The 16,594-nt window shown below is 42.2% G+C and overlaps 1 long non-coding RNA gene across 1 annotated transcript; it reads right to left on the reverse strand.

The window, feature by feature from the left end:
* Positions 1–8,581: 8,581 nt before the first annotated feature.
* LOC148783543 (uncharacterized) lies at positions 8,582–12,432 on the reverse strand. The gene is made up of 4 exons (XR_016044926.1): positions 11,959–12,432; positions 9,741–10,615; positions 9,170–9,599; positions 8,582–9,071 (listed from the first exon to the last, which is right to left on the reverse strand). It is a non-coding gene; the product is annotated as an uncharacterized LOC148783543 (long non-coding RNA).
* Between the last annotated feature and the right edge of the window lie 4,162 nt (positions 12,433–16,594).

The following is a 16,594-nucleotide window of genomic DNA, read 5'->3' on the forward strand; positions in this document are numbered from 1 at the left end:
TCGTTGTTGGAGGAGAAGGAGACGGGGCTACATTGAGTTCATCGGAAACTTAGCGAAATTCTGGTGAGCCTTGGTGAATTGCTGAACTGGGAAACCAGGGAGAAGGGGTCTCCACAGGGACTTAGGGGAGCTTTTTCTGAGAACTTTTAGTGGTTTTTCGCTAACTCCAACAATGAGCAGAAGGTGGGAAGGATTTTCCCAGTGGGCGAGAGTGAATTCTCAGTGAAGAGGGGAGACACTGGTGGGAAACTGAAGGGTTGGAGGATCGTTACGGCCACGAAGACGAAGGGTCGTGGGTTGGCGAACGGTCGCCCTCGGCACGCACGGTGATAGGCCACGCCACAAGTGTTAGGCGACATGTCTAGATTTCAACGGCTGCACGTGCGGCGCGTGTTGACAGTCGGAGCGAGGCATTAATACTCCTTGGTTCGTGGGACGACGATAGTCCTTGGCTGATCGCGAGACGACGATTCCCTCTTGGTGGTAAACAGTGATAGTCCTGCCCTTGGTTGCGAGACGGCGATAGCGTCTTGATGGGCAGACGGTGATAGTCCTGCCTTTGGTAATAATTAGTGTCCTCTGACAAATGTCTTCTCAACGATCAACCAAGGCTTCTAAAGCTGTCAGGAGGCGGACCTCTTCAAGTAGGGACCTTATGGTTATTAAGGATGAGGAGCCTCTTATTACTAAAAATGAACCACATCCCTTTCCTCAACCGCCTGTCTCTGGAGGTGAGGGTGAGTATGACCTGATAATCACGGGCAACAAAGTGATTCCTCTTGCCACCTTGAGAGGGGGCCGTGCATCTTCCGTTTGAAGGGAACCTATCATAGGCTCAGCTTTTGTAGTTAGCTCCTTTTTGGGACAAGTTATTCATCCTCTTGTCTGACTCATTCGGGGAGGCTTTGTTGTTTCCCAGGATATGATGCCTTTCGCTGCACAACTCACCAGGCTCAATCGTCGTAATGTTTCTACAGGCAACGATCGTGATCTTCTTAGAGCCCCTTATCAACTTTTCAGCCGAGCTTCTCTCTTTGAGCTGATCATGTTCCCTCTTTTGGCGACAAAGCTGCTAGACAACCTTTTAGACTTCGAGGTTCCTTGCGCAGACTTGTTCAAAATGAAGGCGGCTGAAATGGCTCGACAGGCTCGAGAAGTTTTATCTTTAGAAGAATCAACTTCTATTGAGAAGTATCCCTCTATTAAGCGTTGACTTAAGTTCTTTCCCAGGTCTCTGACGGTCACTGATTCTGCAGCAGCACACTTAGGTAACCTCAGAACCAACTTGTTCATGCATCATTTCATTCACCCAGATTTTGAAATTTTGCTTTCGGAGGTTCCCTCAATTGTTAAAGAAATTGCTTGCTTTGAGATAAGGATGACATGACGATTATTGAATGCAACATCAATGATGGGGAAAGGAAAAGAAGAGTTAGAACGTTCCAGACAGCTTTTTACGTTGTCATCGGAATTGGACGTTTGCAAGGGGTATTTAAGGCCATGCCCCGGCTTTGACCGTCGTGGGGTGCTTTTAACGTCGTCAGCCATTTTGGCCGACTCCTTAAATATTGATAACTCAGGGCCGTCTGCCTGATTGGACAATAAGATGAGTTGAGATGTGCTTGGGATGAAGTCCTGCAAGGTCGGCAGCAGAGGAAGGGGCCTGAGGAATTCTTCCTCGACTAGTGGCTAAGGAAGATGATTCCTTCGACTGGCTGACCTAGGTGCTCGCTGTCTCCTTCGAGATTCTTGAGGGGGTGTTTGGACCACCCTATCAGGCTGGTGAGTGGCCCTAGCTTGGTAGGCTGCCTCAAGTTTTAGGGATTTGAGCCTACTTCGCCCATGGTAGACTTCCCAGGGCTAAGAGGTCGAGGGCTTTGAAAGGTCAAGTGCATGCTCATGAGAGGCTTATAGCGGGGCTTCCTCTTGAATGAGCGTGTGGGCTTGGACATGTCCTGAGAGAACCGCACAGACGAGTAGCCTTGCTGGACTTTCTCCGCGACTATAGCCTCGAACCCAGTGCAGTCCTTGAGTTCGTGACCCCACACTTGGTGATACGGGCACTAGAGTTTTTTGCATGCCCCCGGGCAAGACGCTTAGGCTGTCTGGTTGACTTGGGGGTGATAAGACCCTGTTGGAGCATTGCCTCAAAGAGGGACTGCAGAGGGTCTTGCTCAATATTTTGTTGGGCTTGCATCAGGGGGTCTTCTTGCACAAGCGGAAGAGGGACCTAAGGGTGTCTTGTCGGGTCGCCCTGAACCTCCTGACACTGCTGCATCTTTTCTGCCAAGAGTTTATGAAAGTCAGTGCACTCACTGATGTCATGATCTCGTATCTCATGGTATGTGCACCATAGGTTCTCGGTCCTTGGAAGTAGGAACTTGGGCTGCCTTGTTGACTTTGGGTGACAATCCCTTCTTCGAGTATTATAAACCATTAGATCATGACTATCTGAGATGCCTCATTTGCCTCGAATTGCTTTTTCAACTCTTTGAGCTTTATATGGCCCTTGTTGATAAAGGCTTCGATAGTGTCATGGAGCTTGTAGCAGTTGTGAGTGGCGTGGGCTACTCTCCTATGATAGGTGCAGTATTTCTCATTTGACTCCTGCCCCGACGACTCTACAGTGGTGACCTCTGGTAGCTAGATCATGTTCTGTTCTAACAGAAGTTGGTGCAGTGCAGGGGTCCACTCCGTGTCAAAGGGGTAAACCTTATTCTGGTGCTAGGTCCAGTAGTCGTTCCGCTTATTGTTTTTAGGAGGCGGGACCGTATTGTAGGACTGCTGCTTGCCCCTAGTCTGAGGCGTCTGTGCTTTAGAGAGGTCAAGATTTTGGGGAGCCACACCTTTGGTATCAGTCACAGTGATGGCAATGCTGATCACTGCCTTTTGATTGCCCTGACTGCTGGAGCGAGAGTTTGAACTGGAGGATTGCTTATGAGGGTTGTTGTGGTGCTTGAACAATCCCTCGATATGAACTGCCTTAGAGATGAGCTTTGACATGGAGGGCGGATTGGATGCCTCGACATGTAGGGCGATGTCGGGAAGCATGTTTCATATGCAGGTTTGGACTGCTTCCTTCTCGGTCATGGGGGTGGTGTGAAAGGTCTCCAACTCTCTCCATCGGGTGATGAACTTGTCAACCGGCTCACCAGGGTCTTACATCAAGGTGAGGAGTTCAATGGTTTCTACGTTCCTTTGAACTTTGTAGAAGCGTTGGTAGAACAACTGCTCCATTTCTTGCCAAGTGTGCACCGAGTTTGGCGGCAGTCGAGCATACCACTGGAAGGCTGGTCTTGTGAGAGTCTCAACGAACTAGAGGAGGAGGAGACGTCTGTCAATTGCTGTTTCTCGACAGGCCGCTTGAAAGTGGGTCGTATGCTGGTGAGGAGACGTGGTACCATTGGACAGGGGAAGTTTCCCTTTTTGGTAGTTTGGGGGAAACGACACTTAGTCAATGTCCAAGGATATGACTTTTGGTAGAGTGGCATCTCCTGCATGCCCGGGACCTTGTTCTTGAGGCTATGGGCCACCATAGCATCTATGTCGATTTGGGAGACCCCGTGAAAAGAGAAGCTATCTTGGGAGACCAAAGGGGGAGTCTGCTTAGGAGCAGTGTCCATCTTTTTTAATATGGCTTGCATCATTTCCTCGAATTTGTTCATCCGCTCCTTCTGAGCGTCGTTCGAGTCATTGATCACCATGACACTGCCCGTTTCTTCTGGGAGGCCAGAGTCAGGTGATGCAGCGGACTGCTGAGGCTCGCGAGTCGTGCGGGGAAAGTCAGTCTGGAGGGGCTCAGCTTGCCCCGACTAGACTCGGGCTTTGTATGCCGATCTTGTGAGGACCGGTTCTTAATAGTCTTGGGACCGTGACTTCTGGGTGGCGATCACTGAACAGTATTCTTGGGCTTGCTCAAGGGATTACAAGGCAGGAGGTCGTAGGGGGTGGTGACCTCGGCTGCCTTGGAGGTTTCCCTGGTCAGGATCTACAGGCCTCTTTTCTGCTTGATCCTGAGGCAGTTGTGGACCTCATTCCAGAACCAAGCTTGAGACCTGGACTGCCCGGTTTTCTTCGAATATGCGAGGGCCATGTTTATGAGATGGAACAGGAGTGGGGCCCAAGGATGGAGGGCAGCTTGGGTGCTTGTCATGGAGGTTGGAGGCCTCTGTCTGACATCAAGTCGTTGCTCCAAATTCCATTGTGAGGCCCAGGTGTTTGGTTGACCTGGGGCTGGCTCAAGATGGTACTCTTAGGGAAGACCTTTGAATACCAAGGCTCGAGGTGCTTGCCTGACGTCAGGGAAGCGACAAAGGTAGAAGTTGGTTCATGACTCCGCTTGAGTCTAGATCCGAGAGGGACCTGCAAAGATGGTGTGTGTGCAACTTTAGGGTTAGCCATTCAGTGACTTGGGGGTCAGCCCGGGCTAGGTCAATGGGTTCGACTTGAGGAGGCCGAGACCCACGAGCTTGTGTTTGTGGGGGACGAGGCAGGACCTTGTCTCTCACAAGGTGAAACTGTGTGTGCCCGGAGGGAAGACGGAATGGTTGACCCTCCTGTGCTTGAAGTGGCATAGAGCTAGCGCTGCTCCGAGCTGTGGAAAGAGAATGCACGACGCATGTAGGGTTCGGCCCGAGAAGGCCTGGCCCTGGATGCGAGCTCAAGGCAACATGAGGGTTGCCCCGAGGTGTGGCTTGAGTGGATAAACCATGAGCCTTTGAGTGTGTGCGAGGGGTGAAGACCTCAGGACCTCCGCCTCTGTGTACCGACCCTCCAGGTGTGGAGGCTCGGAGTAATGAAGGAGCACAAGGGGTTGCCTTGCTGCGAACCTCAAGAGTGACGACAATTTGCTTGCCTTTCTCAGGGATGGAAGGGGCTGCCTTTCGGCGTGCTGCAGCAGTATGACTGGCAAGAGATTTGCCAGTAGCAGTGTGTGCAGCAGCAGGAGTGCTACCCATGCAAGGGGCATTGGTCGAGAGTCCACCAGGGCGAGAAAGCGGGGAGGCAGGGACCTTTAAGTCCCCTCTCGCACCAATCCAGGTGAGAACCTAGGAGCCGGATCATGAGTCCTGACTCAAAAGGAGAGTAAGGAAGGAGGGTTGAGCGACTCGCTTCCTTGAGACAGCCATGAGTGCAGGGATAAGGAAGTCCCCGACCCAGATGAACGGGTTGACCAACCCAGGTGCCATAGAAATAGGTGCAGAAAGTAAAATGGAATTTGGTCAAACAAGAGCGAACTGACTAAGGGGTAGTAGGTGCCCAGTGGAGTCGCCAAGCTGGTTAGGTGCCTCGATCTCGCCCTCCGAATCTAAGTGATCTGGCGACACGTGTCTTGGGTTTCTGATGAACCTGGGATTTGAGATCACTCTCTCGGAACCTTGCTTTAGGACTTACTCGGGCTGGCTCATGTGGGTGCCCTCTTAGATCACGAAGAAAGCCCCCTGGCTACTTGAGGTGGTTTGGAATCGCTTTCCTTGACATGTAATCCTCTTGTTTTTCTGCACAATACTTCTATGGTTAATTTGTAAGACAAGTGGGTCGAAGGCACCCACCCTTATCATAGGGAAATGCACATTCACATGAGAAAGCGATGAAGTGCAAGGTTCGGTGAAAGATAGAAAAGAGAAGAGAGCTTGACGTAGGGGTGAGACTAGCATGACAACAAAAAATTACCGACTCGGAGTGGTAGCAAGACGGGCATGGTTATCAAGACTAGCACAACGGCAATACTCCTCGAAACAAAGGTCGGCGCGTCGGTGATGCTAGGTCTACCCTCAGTTACGTGAGAGGAGAAAGATGAATCAACGAGATGACAAAGAGAAGGGGAAATCCAGTGGTCAATAGGCATCTCCATTGACAATGCGAAGAGACGACACATCCCTTGTGGATGGCGTTGGCTCCTGATGAGGCACACGATGATGGTTTCTCCTACGTCGCACGCCGAGAGGTGTGGGATATAGGGAGAACGGCAATGGGCACTGGTCTTGCGGAGGAAGCTTGCAGACGGCAATGCGCAAAGCCTCTAGTGGATGGAATTAGGTATCGCCATCTTCACTAGACGAGCAGTAGAGGAAGTCCACTACAGGCAGCAACAAGCTTCGCTGTCTGGGTTCTTCATCGAGACGTCACAACTACGTCTGTGGGCGGCGATAGGCAGTGTCGTCTACAGATTTCACTGGAAGAAAGAGACAAACGAATATAACGGGAGGGGGCTCGTGCGTGGCGCTGCCATCGTCATGCACAACTTGTAGGACCAAGGGAGAGGTAAGCAAGGCACTGCCACTGCCGTGCACGACGTCTGAACAGAACTCAGACGAAGAAGAGGAAGAAGAGAGGGGAGAAGAGAGAGAGAAGAAGAAAAGAAAAAGAAGAGAGAAAAGGTTTACCTCAACCCTAGGGGTACCGGTCAAAAGTTATTCTCACCTCACTCTCTCTCTCAAACGTGACACCATAATGGTAAGAAAAAGAAACTTGTATTAAATGAAAACTCTCTCTTGTGTGTGTATGCCTCTGTTTCTACTTTTTCTTCTACGTACAATGATGGTACGTATTTATAGAAGTATGCCTCAAACATGGGTGAATGATCCAAAGTGACCCTAATTGCTGGAAATTAAGATTAAATTAAATTAAAAGAAATTAGAAAATAGGGTGCAAAATGACAAATTTGCTCATTCATAACAAGTTGTGGAATTCCAGAACAGTCTCTGAGTTGCCATAGGACTTGCGTGACCTTGTATGGCAGATCCGGGGTGGTTTTGATGCCTGGTTGAGCGTAAGATGATTGTTTTCTTATAGGGATCGGGATGGAGATCGATTTGATACCACCTTCGAGCCATGGATCGTGGCTTTGGTACACGATCATGTGACTTGAAATTTGAGTAAATCTTGAAACTTTGGATCTATAGTGTGTTCCATCCTTGATGTTTTTCTGTGTTTTCTTCGCTGAATCACACTGAGCATACCACTACGATCATGGAGCACCAAACGCAGCTCAATGCTGTGGCCGAACGAAGATTTTGCAAGTTTGGAATTTAGGCCTGAATCAAGGATTTCGATGACGGAATTTGCAGTCTATTCGTCAGCTTCGTGTGCAGAATCTTACCGTTAATCATGTACAGAGTTCTGGTCAGAGATGGCCCGAGACCTTATGCCCACAATGGAATTGGTTTCGCATTGATCGAGAACGCGAGTGGCGTAATTTGGCCACTCGAGTGAGCCACGACGCTGCTGAATTTCTTGCTCTTTCTTCACGGATCAACAACTTCTCTCTAGCTTTTCTTCGCGCTTGGGTATCGTCACAAGGCGTACCACATATCGAATCGTTCGTCTTGACTAGACAAACATGCTCACCAAATTTGGGCGTGATTCGACTTAAGACGAGTGAGTTATGAACGTCGAAAGTCACTGGTCGTGACCGTTCCTTCAATGGTGTAGTGTTACAGGATGGCCGCATGGGAATAGCGTGTGGCTTCTCCTGTTTCACTCTTTCACTTATAACTTCTTGGAATGTCCGTTTGAGTTGAAACTTGACCCTTGGGGGTTTTCAACTATGCCGGATCCAATGGTGTTGGTCCCACAACAATTTGAGATACGAAAAATATAGCTCTAGTTATAGGGGTCCGTTTCAGGGTGCGAGAGGCCAATTCTGCCGGAATTGTTTCTCAATCTGTACTATCTTAGACTTATTGGAACGTGACGAAACTTGGTAGGATACTCTTGAGAGACGTTCTGAAGATCTTGGCTAGTTCTGGGGCTGTTCTGAGACTGTCAAAATTTCCACTACTTGGGCCTTTATTGAGTGGGGGCCCCATGTTGATGAAAAATTACCTTCCAACACACATTTTTTACTAAGTTAGGGGGCATTGCAATTTCCGGATGTTGAACATCCAAAAATTGCAATGCCATGTTTAATTCAAATTCCTGCTTTTGGTTGTTCAACATCCCAAAAAGTCACATTTTTTGTTGTTCAACAACCGAAAATGTGGCTGCGAATTCCATAAGCTTGCTGGAATTTCACAGTCACATTTTCGGTTGTTCAATAACCGAAAATGTGACTTTTTCGGATGTTGAACATCTGAAAAGTGCAATGCCATGTTTAATTCAGATTCCTACTTTCGGTTGTTGAACAACTAAAAACATGACTTTTTCGGTTGTTCAACATTTGAAAAAGTCACATTTTCGAATGTTGAACATCCAAAAATTGCAATGCCATGTTTTAATTCAAATTCCTATTTCATGTTGTGCAATATGGCCACATTTGAAAAGATTGAATCTAAATGTTCACTATCACAAGCTAAAGCTATCAATCAAACCTGTATGACCTGTTCGGTATTTGATCCCATTAAGATCAACCCCCAAGCACAAAATGGGCCAGATTGGCTTCTAGAGTTACCACCAAAGATAAGCTTCAAGGTGACATCAGATCACCGAGCTTACCATATCATGCATATGCTTGTTAACCAGAGATTGAAAACAATTGCCATAGATATTTTCACATTGGTAGTTAGCAAAGAGCACATACAAAAAAAATTTGACACAACAAAGGACATGATATAAAACGTTATATGATACCAACCAAAAATTTCGACGCACTTTTAACAAAATTCATTGAACGAATTAGGTGGGTCAAATGACCAATATATTACATGGGTCAAAATGACCAATACATCGGGTGGTTCACAATGACCAATACATTACAAGGGTTAAAATTTACAATACATTGGCAACAAAGACCATTACACCGGCCGCCTTCTCTTCGGCTGATACTGCTTCTTTCATATGTTATATCTTTTAGGCTCCTCAACTGCAAGTTGTGTGGATGGAGCCAGGTCTTCTGCAGCTCGACTACTTTCACTTACTACATCATGGCCGCGCTCCTCAGGTACACCTTCGCCATTAATTTCACATTGTAAATTTTCCATCATGGCTTCTATATTATCCATATCTACAGGCACAAACTTAGTCAGTGTTTCAAACGCATTGTTAACGCGATTAGAAACTTTAGCATTCCACTTCTGTCTAAGTGTAAGTGCTTCTACTAACATGACTGCAGTAGACTGAACTGCACTAACCTGATAAAACAAGATAGGCAATTAATATATAACACAATGCCATGGAACTAAGAGCTAAGTACAAGACTAAAATAATTTGTAGGTCAATATAAACATACCAAGTGATCCTCATAATCTCAAGATCTTATTATATACTGTGGTTCATGTGCAGGAACCACGTCTTCTTCCTGGTTATGAGGTTGCAATATGTCTTTGAGTGGATTCGCGACATTATGTATTATAGGATGGGACACTAGGTTGTGCCAAGCCTTGTACCCCTTTGAGGGCAACCCATTCGCAGTATCAACTTCAATATTAGCCATCATGCGGTTATGGCGAGTCAACCAACGTTGGATTTTGTCTGCATTCACAGTTTGCCAATCTTGTTGTCGACCTTGTCTGCTAGACTTCTTACCAACAGACAAAGGATTTATTGGAATACCCTGTTTAGCACCAAATTGCCAACGAACTTGATCTGGCATGTACGACTCGATAATATCATCAAAGATGAGCATCGTTATACACATTGCAGTTTCAAAAACTTGCTTCCTATCATATGATATGACCTCATCAGCCTTGAAATAGGGATTTATGATATGCAATCACACATACATACGACAATCAGTCAATAAAAGAACTACAAATAATAAACTACAATTGAAACTAATCAATATCAAAGTGCACACTAACCTCATTAGGTTGGAGGTTATCCAATTCTTGTCTGATGGGAGGCATCAGGTTGTGTGGATTGCCATAATAATTCTTCTGTGGCTCCCATCATTTTGCCCTAGGCATATTTGGAGAGATATTATGCGGTATGGGTCTCATATGCATAATATGCTCATACGACCAACACTACATTATGTTGAGATATGAAAAGTAATAAATATTTTTGGAAAGCAGTCTGAACTATTACGCTTATGTCATAAACAAAATAATTTACCTGCATAAGAGTGGTTGAACCACTAAAATGTCTTCGCTTGAAAGTACAAGCTTTTCCAAGGGAGCGATATAGAAAGGCAAGGGCTGCAGCACCCCAAACATATTTGCCAGCTTCCTCAATATCTTCAAAGAATTGTAAGTACCTTGACGCATCAGCGAAAATGGTGATGCTGATGAGGAATAGCAGATATGCTCGAGTATATCTAACAACTTCAACAAGAGTTGGATCAGGTGACAATTCTCTAAAATTGTCCTTCAACCATGAATGCTTCAAGACTGTCAGGTTGCCTTCAAGGACTATACCTAATTGTCTTTTATATACTCTCACAGGTCACTAATAGGATGACATGTAATAGGCTCGCTATCCACAACCAGTTTGAATGTTGGTGTACATTCAAAAAGAGTTGGTGTCATCTCACCAATTTGAATATTGTAATGGAATGTATTGGTCCCAGAACGCCACCTCTTTACATTGGTTGAGACCAAAGCGTGATCAATGCGGCCTGACCGAATAATAGATAGCGTACCCAACCCAGACGCGTTCACTAATTCAACTTGCTCGTCTGTTAGATGCCAATCTTTTAATTGGAATGACTTTTTATCAATTCTAATTACCTGTTCTCCTGGAAATCAACAAATAGACAACATATGAGTCCCAATATATATACATGTAATTCTCATATGATGTTTAAAGTAGACTACAATTTATTGAAAAATAACAAATTAATAGAAATGGCAGATGAATATATGCATATACATGTCCTTCCCATATGAAATATGAAGCGTGTTTTGGATGAAGCGGCAACAAACCAGGGTCCTGAGGACCTCCTGGGTATCCCCCATCCGGATGAATAAGATTCATATTCACTGAAACCCCATATGGTTACAATGTTAATCATAAGGTTACATATGCAAAACTTAACTGAATAACAAAAAAACAATAATGACATGTTAATCTTAAACACAAAAGTTGATCAATTTTAGACCATAACCTCGTGTTATGGACCTTAACAATTATATCAGATTGACATAAAAGTTGTATGACCTGTTCAGTATTTGATCGTAAGTCATAAATCATAATTCATAATTCAAGTAAATTTACTCATGAATTACTTTTCAAAATGTTCAAAGTAAATAGGTACCTGAATCATAAGTCACATACAAATTTTTATTGTTAAGCTACTCAATCTATCAACAACAAAAATCAACCCTTTCCTAAGATATCACTAAATCTATCACAAATCTATACTTAAAACTATTTAAGATTATAAACTCCCAAATTTTAAAAATTTCGAGTTCTACAGAGACCACAAAATTCCTAGTTCTCAAAACCCCCAAATTTTAAAAATATTATACAATCAAACTGGAGCTACAAATTAATTGAAACTAAATCAATTTTATGATAAAGAACAAGTATGCTTGAGTATAAACCCCTAAGTCAAATTCTTATACATTCTAAATCTCTAAAATCGATCCACATAAATCACATACAATGTTCAAATATACAAAGTAAATATGTACTTGAATCATAAATCTAGTTGCACATTACTTTACAAAATCTAGTCATTGTTACTTGAATCATAAATCATAAATCACAAAATCTAAATTCGATTATTCAAAGTAAATATGTACTTGAATCATAAATCTAGTCACAAATTACATTACAAAATCTAGTGATTGTTACTTGAATCATAATTCATAAATCTATCACAAATCTGTACTTAAAACTATCTAAGAGTATTAAAGTTAACACACAATACAATATCTTGTAAAAATTTTGAGTTCTACAGAGACCACAAAATTCCTAGTTCTCAAAACCCCCAAATTTTAAAAAATTTATACAATCAAAATCGACCCACAAATTAATTGAACTAAATCAATTTCATGAAAAAGAATTAGTGTGCTTGATTATAAATGCTAAATCAAAATCTTATATAATCTAAATCTCTAAAATTGACCTACATACCTTCATTACAAATTTTCTTGCAGTTCTTTGATAGTTTCAATGAACCGATCTTCCTAACATGGAAGAGAAAATCATTGAAACAACAATATATGGGATATGGGAAAGGGAAAGTAACCTATACCCTCATTTAGGTTTCCTTTTAAAATGATTCTTTTGGTATCACTGCAAATAAAATGTACAAATTCCACATAAGAGTGGGTTAGAAAAATCGGGGTATGTGTGTGTGGTTTGTACAAAATTTGAATAAAAAATTTACTCCTTGTGGAGGAGGTCTTGTATTGAGAAGATTGGGTCTTGAGGCTCCATCTTTGGCAAAGGAATTTGCAGATGCATCAGTCTTATCCCATTAGTATTTAAAAGATACTTGTAGTGATCTGCAGATGTCAAATATCTGAAGAAAAGTAGGTTTCAACCTCCAAAAGCAAGGTGACGATTCTTTTCACCTAGTTTTATAACCTTTTGGGATCTCCTTCAATCACTGAGGTGGAGACCCAACTTCTATTAAACACCAAGTCCAACCAGCAGAGCTTGAGTTGCTGTGCAAGTAGAATACGCCACGTCTGTCGGTCACGAATAGGCCACTAAGATTCTGGCAAAATGATTTCTGAAAATTCCCTTGATGCTGGCAGGACCTACATTGCCAAGGGAGCTGCATCAAATTTAAGTTTGACAACGACGGGCTCAGGCTGAATCCTGGGGAAGGATCCAGAAATTATCTGATCTCTGGACTATATTACTGTTCCATTGTTGTCTGAGGTCTACAAAGGTGTAGGACCTGAATTCATTACAATTTGGGCCCATAAAATGACAATCGATTTATTTGATTCTTGAGAGCATATGTATGAACTTATTTACTTTCAAAAGTGCACCAATTTCATTCTACCCAAATGGTCAATATAGCAGCCAAAATTCAAACACAACACAGCAGAAAGATCTGATAATCTGATAAGTGGGGGAGGAAAATACAAAAAAAGAGCTCTAGGATTGTTCTTGCTGTGATGTACAACCATTCGAAAAGGTTTAGGATGGTTTAGGATGAAAGACCAAATTTATGTTGGGGTATGTGGCTTTTAAAAGCCAAGAGAGCTTGTATACATCATTTATAGTGGATTATGCATTTTAATGAGCGTGTGTGTTGACTGACCAAGGGTTAAACGGTTTATGGCCCTGGTCATGTCCAAAACCCTTACCCATGGATATATGGTACTACCACAAGGGTTTACAAAGGGTCATCCCTTATTAAAGTCAGAGGGATGCCCAGGGATGGATTGTGTAGTCTCCTGTGTACTGATGTATGCCTGTTAGACTGAGGGCTAAATCCTCAACAAACTTTCACATGATATGTACATATGAAAGCCACATTACCGGGAAGCATCCGTAAAAAGAGACATATATACGTGTGTAGAGAGAGATAGTCCCTTGCACTATAGTGATGTGTTACTTGACTTGCTCTTAAAGGGAGAAACTGCAATCTACATTCCGGACCGTGGTTCCACTATTATTGGCCAGTTTTGATGAGCCAATGATAAGCCTCTGCAGGAGACTGTGGGTAATGGCTCTCGTTGGATCAGTTTGAGAACACAATCATGGATCACGACTATTGAGTCAAGTGGAATGCACGTACAGTCATTTATCTGGCCTATGGGTACTGCTCCGCTTCTAGACATTTTATTTATTTCAATGCTAAAAATGTTTTTGTGAATTTTAGAAAAATTTTCAAAATTTTTTAACATTAATTTCAACTGTCAAATGTTGAAAAAGAGCGTTTCTATAATTTTAACAATGTGGAGGGGTACATATGGTGTCCTTGGATCCAACTCCATGCCACACCACAAGGATGGGGCATGGAGCCCATGGTGGGCCCATACGTCTCACCTCCCACATGGGGTGGCATGCCCCTCTCCTCTTATCTTTAAATTATATTTTAATTAAAAGAATTTTTAAGAACTATCTCAAATTTAATGAAAAAATGATATTATAATGAATAATGCAATAAAAATATTTAAAGAAAAAAGAAAAAAAAAATGCCATCAAAATGTTATACATCCATGTTTTTGGAAAATTGGTGGGTAAAATGGGGGTAGAAAATAATACGATTTCAAAAATAAGATCTTGAACTCTTCTTGTTTTCGAGCATAGGAGCGCTATATCAAAACAATATTTGCTTCCCTTCGATGCAGTATTTGATGAGTAGAATAAGGGTCATTCGTCCTCGGGATACAGGAAACAAATTGGTCTTTTAAGTTATGCACCCCCAACAGGATGTAGGATCCATTATCCAAACCTTTTTTTATTTTTATTTTTTAAAAAGATTCATTATCCAAACCTTTTTTCATTTTTATTTTTTAAAAAACAGAGTTTTTTACAATATTCATAAGCTTTATGCACCAGAGCTTGGAACCCACACACTAGACACTAGAGTCTTGAAGTATTAGAGAGATAGGTTAGCCACTAGTTTTTCTCCCTGAAATTGCTGAGAATGGTGTGTTGTTGAGATGCTACAAAATTTTTCTAAGTGTCTTATTCGTATGGTTAGGAAGACCCATATTATAGAGCATCAAGAGGCTGCCCATTTAGTGTCGAATTATATGCACTTGCTCATTTAGTTTATTGGTTACATGCACTATCAACAACTACAAGTTACATGCACTTGATGGCTGTTGTTAATAGTCTCTATCTCATCAGTGACTAGATGACCGTTGGATGTCTCACACGCATCAACGACTCACATCACTTGATGGTTGTTGTTATTTGCCTCTATCTCATCAACAACTAGATGACTGTTGTATGTCCCACACGCATCAATGGCACGGATGCGAGTGTGTGAAGTGCAAAGTGCGCCATCAAACGTCCGTGCGCCCACGCACGTGCGCATCACACGCTTCGCGTGCTCCGTACATCCACCTTCTCTCTCTTTTGTACCGAACAATTTAGGACAGCACAATAAAATCATAGTGTTGTTTTGAAATACACATAAGTATTTTTCAAATAAAAAAGTATTAACACATGTATCGTCCAAACAATCGATATCTATTTTATGAGAAATATTTTTCTTAAAATACATTGCGAAGGAAATGGATTTTCCGAGGGAACCTTTTTCCAATGATCTAAACGGCCGCTAAGCAAAGAGACAGCGGTCAATGAAAATTTGGAAGCATTTGCCAAGTGCTGTGGCATTTACTAAAAATTTCGTTACCCTTGTGAGTCACATGTAATATAAATTAAAATTTTCCTGTTGTGACTCACATGTAATTTGAATAATGATCGATACATGTGGTTCTAAGTTTGAGCCTAGGTCCACCTAACTTATAATAATGACATTGCATTTTTCATAAAATAATTAAGAAGCTCTATGGCCTTGCTCAACTAACCCTTTTCACTATCGAATCGTTGACCCACATTTCTTCTCAAATTGGGGGCAAGGTAACATTTAAATTAAACTAGTGGGCAGTTTTTTGTGGTACTTTAATGAAAGACCATTCAAACATTACAAAAAAACGGGTTTAATATAAAACGTATGCAATTATATGGAAGACCCTGCTGCACACATCGTGGTAGCCTTCGGGTTATCTTCTCGGACCAGCTAAGCCTGAATATTGCCATTCAAATGCTGGACATTCAAAGCAAATGAACCATGCATTAGCTTGAGTAGGCAAGTCTTTTCAATGGGTTATTTTAGTTAGGACACCTGGTTTCTATGCGTCCAAGCCCGCATATGTCGAAATGAGGGCCTCTTAATAAATCTATTTTTGAGATGGATTTTAAGACTTAATTTTTAAGGATATGTAATCTCTAACATGGAGATCATGAATAAGGAAAAATAATAATTCTAGTAAGAAAACATTTGAACGGTTGGTTTCTATTGTTTTTAGATGAAACACCTACTTGCATCCATCTTTAAAATGGGATGTGTTACACTTTTGGACCGCAAATGTAGAAATGCAGTCAAGTCCGCATGAAACAATTTCCCTTTTAGTTAAGGGTGGGGTTTGTATAGAGCCGAGGCTATAAACAATAAAAGTAAAGTTTACCTTCAAATAGTGTCGAGAAATGTGGTTTCAATATTGGAAATCTTTGTGAAAGTCTTAAAATATATTTTCATCTTTAATTATAAAATTTAAAGCTTCAAAAATATAGTGTAGATCGAGTAGATCTATGAAAACTTGAAAATCTTTAAAATTGATGGTCCAAATATGCATTACAAGATACTCTATTTCCAAAACCTGAAATCTATTTTTTTCTCATATCCATGCATCTTGAGGTCGAGATGATAAATTTGAGGATACTTTGCCATCAAAACAACTTCTTTTAGTGAAATTTTTGAGGTGCGCTCTAATTGGTTGTTTAGAGTAGTTAAAGGCATTTCTTTTGGTAGTACAAGGGCATTTCATGGGATGATAGGGGGACATGGTAATTTATGCATTCACAATATTGGTTTTTAAAAGATTTATCAAAGGGACAAGTTTATATAGAGCCGAGGTTCTAAACAATAAAATTAGATCCTCTCTCAAAAATTTCACTAGAAGAGGTTGTTTTAATGCCCAAATATCCTCAAATTGATCATCTCAACATCAAGATGTATGGACCTAAGAAAAAAATGGATTTCAAGTTTCGGAAGTAGTGTATTTTGTAACGT

Source organism: Amborella trichopoda, chromosome 1 (assembly GCF_054954075.1).
Source record: "Amborella trichopoda isolate Santa Cruz 75 chromosome 1, AtrichopodaSantaCruz75HAP2 v2.0, whole genome shotgun sequence".
Lineage (NCBI taxonomy): Eukaryota > Viridiplantae > Streptophyta > Magnoliopsida > Amborellales > Amborellaceae > Amborella > Amborella trichopoda.